The following is a 3,477-nucleotide window of genomic DNA, read 5'->3' on the forward strand; positions in this document are numbered from 1 at the left end:
ACCCCCTCCCTCGAATGTGTGTGCACTCCTTCCTTTTTAAAGACACTTAATACAGTGGAGGCTTGGGGAGGGGGGGTGCATACCTGTGTGCCTGAAACATTTTGCGTACATGGGCTGGGATGTGAAAATAACGGGTGGGGTGAGGTGGGGTCCTTTTTTAGTGTTTTTAATTTAGTTTTTAAGGATTCTCGGAACAGAGGATTTTGATCCAAATGAACTGTGTTGCACAGAAATGAGGAGAAAAGGAGAAATCGCTCTCCGTCTCCTTCTGCCTCGTCCCCTTTGCTGCTCCCCTCAGACTTTAAATCCTTCCTCCTCCTCCTGTTCCTCCTCTGTAGGGGAAGTTGCTCCCCCTCCCCTCAAACTCCATCCTCTTTATCTATCTGCTAAGAACTTTGGGAGTTTAATTTAATATTTTTTACTGTACAAAGGAAACACGAACTGTGGACTCAAATACTGTTTTTTATAATAAAATGAAAATTACCAACAGTGACGTGTCCGGCATGAGGCTGTCTGTGTGAGGCATGGGAAGTGGGCGAGAAAGCAAATAAGTGAAAGTATTCATGTTAACTGTAGAAATACTCAATTACAAGTAGGAGTACTGCCTTTAAAATGGTACTAGGTACATTACATTGCATTTAGCTGACGCTTTTATCCAAAGGGACTTAAACTTGAAGAAAACAGAATCATATAAGTACATCAGGTTTCATAGAGCCAAAACATTTCAAGTGCTACTCAACTAGCTTTAGATAAGCTAGTCCTTTATTAGTATACAAGTGCTTTGTTAGTAATTCTATCGCTCGAAGTGGAGTCGAAAGAGATGAGTTTTCAGTCTGCACAGGAAGATGTGTAGGCTTTCTGCAGTCCTGATTTCAAGGTACAAATATAGAACGCAAAAAAAAATCCTTTAAAATGTGCAAGATGTAATTATAAATACTGGTTTGATGTATGTGCCTCTCTTCTTTGAAATCTGGCACTGATCTTAGCTTAATTTTTTGGGATATTATTTCTAATGTTTCAACAGCTGCAGGCATTATTTGAGTTAACTTGTATTACAGTACACACTCAGCTGTAAGTAAAAGTAATGTGTTCAAACCATAGACTGTTCAAACCCTTCAAGTAGAAAGAAGCATGTAAGTATAGGCAGAATGCTCTTAAAGTATTACAAAGGAGGATGTGCTGTTAAATGTTCCCTGTTAAACATAATCAAAGCTCTACTTCATATAGTATGTTATTTGAATCCAGACCTCTTTGATCACAGCTGGTTTGGTTTATATACACGCACACACACAGCTCCTCAGACATGAGGGAAACTGGAAATGCGTCCTCTATGACGTCACTTACAGTAATGTGTCTTTCCTGAGAGCAACACGTTCCCTAGCGGCGACACGTGGTACAACTACTGTTAACTATCAAAGCAGTTTAAAAAAAAAAATAATCAGACATGGTAAAAGCGAAGCAGGTGAAGAAACATTTTTGTTTTAGTTTAGTGTTGGTCGTTGAGAAATGACCCAAAAAAATCCAAACAAAATGTGATTTAAGAAAATTATCCTTTTTTCCCGCTGTTTTTTTTGTCATAAAAACACACGGGAGAAAAAACAAGAAGAGATTAAAAAATGGATCTAATATAAAATATAATCTTCCTTCCTTTTCGGCATGTTTTTTTTCCCTCTTCTGTACCAAAATCAGACATTTTAAATAGTAGCTGCAGCACTCACTTCTTGATTGAAATTAGACTTTAAAGATACTCTGTTCCTCAACGATACCTCCCGATTAAAATCTATAAACATTGGATATTTCCTGTCATCTTTGGGATTTGGGGAGGCACTTCTGACAGCAAATAATTTAAAAAGTAAATATATAAAACTTTAGATGTGTGTATCAAGACTGCCTTCATGCCTTAAATGCACTTTTTATTAACCCTCGTAATGTCCTCCCGATTATTATGCACCTTGTGCCCTCTGGGGTCAAAAATGACCCCATCTCGCTTGTCTGATATTTAACGCATAAAGTATAAAATGTGAATCAATTTTGTGTTACACCTTTAGTTCTACTTCAGTACAACCCATTACCACACATTTTTTCCCTTTGTTTTGGTCATTTTTGACCCCGTCTTGCTTGACTGTTATTTCAAGAATTTAAAGTGGAAACATCACGCATTTCTGTGTTACACTGTGCCCTAAGTTGCATGCAGGGCAGGTAACAATAGTGTGATCTTTGTAGATGTATGCATTGCATCTTTGGCACATTTTCTTGGTTTTGACATCAATCTGGCGAGGGCAGAATTTGCACCTGCTCCTTTTGGGGGATGGGTCAGGAGGGGGAGCTGGGCGAGCGGGAGCTGGGTGACGGGTAGCTGCTGCAGAGGTAGAGCTGGAGCAGAACTGCTGGACCTCCATAACCAAACTGGCAGTGGCTGGCGTGCGGGGAATAACCTGTCAAGTCAAACTTTATTATAATAAATCACAGTGCAAATACAAAAAAGTTCAAATTGGGAGGACACTACAGAAGGAAGAGCAACATAAATTAAGCTTAATGCTGACCTTGCGTCGCTGGATGTGAGGTATCACAAGTTGTCATCCAAGTTCCTCCATGAACAGCCTCCTCTTGTTTCACTTCCCCTGATTCCAGGCTGGGTTGATCTCAGACCACAGGACAAAGGAATTGTATACAGACACGTCGAGAATGCTGAGGAAGACAACTAGGGGCCAACGGGCTGTCATTCTTTTGCACGTGTACACACTGGTAACCTTGAAACTGTGGTGACTCTAGTTAACCATAATTCACTTTTGGGTCACAGTTCCTACACGGACCTTGTTTAGTGTAACACCGGAGATATAGGTTGCCAAGCTAGAGCTAGCAACGCACTCTAACTTGACTCTCATCACTGATTACATGTCTGATATCACTATTGCTTGATGGAAAATAAAGAGTGGAAATCCATCTTAAATACTCCGCCTCCGACTCCTTCTTACCGGCACTACACTGGTGACCCCGACGTGATGTTTTCGTTAAGCTGCCGGAGTTTTGGGAGCATACCGCGGAGGCATGGTTTGCACACGTGGAGGCTCACTTCGCTTGCAAGCATCTCCACGACGAAGAGCTGAGATATTACCACGTGGTGGCTTCGCTGGGGGTTTCTACTTCAGCCAGCTTAGTGGGTTTTTATCGCAGCACCCCCACGCCTCGGCAAATACGAGGCTATCAAGGCTCTTCTCCTGAAGACATTTGGTTTATCGACGAGAGAAAGAGCCCGCCAAATTATGGACATTCAGGGCCTCGGAGATGGCAAGCCATCTCAGTTGATGGAGAAGATGCTAAGCCTGCTAGGAGGGGAAGATACCCAGATTTTGTTCATGGAGATGTTCCTTCAACACTTACCTCCCCGGTTCAGACGGCGTTGGCCAACACACCCATCACGGAGCCCCGAGCGCTGGCCGGAGAAGCGGACCGTTTCTTCCTGGCTACACGACAGTC

The 3,477-nt window shown here is 42.2% G+C and overlaps 1 protein-coding gene across 9 annotated transcripts in view; it reads left to right on the forward strand.

Moving 5' to 3' along the window:
• The window catches only part of ep300b (EP300 lysine acetyltransferase b), a 45,874-nt gene extending 45,385 nt beyond the window's left edge, over positions 1 to 489 (forward strand). For all 9 annotated transcript variants that reach the window (XM_079644386.1, XM_079644390.1, XM_079644391.1 and 6 more), the window contains one exon: positions 1 to 489. This exon is cut by the window's left edge and continues 4,267 nt beyond it. The gene's annotated coding sequence lies outside the window, so the exon portion shown is untranslated.
• The last annotated feature ends 2,988 nt before the right edge of the window (positions 490 to 3,477 follow it).

The sequence above is a fragment of the Notothenia rossii genome (genome assembly GCF_949606895.1).
Source record: "Notothenia rossii genome assembly, chromosome: 8".
Taxonomy (NCBI): Eukaryota; Metazoa; Chordata; class Actinopteri; order Perciformes; family Nototheniidae; genus Notothenia; species Notothenia rossii.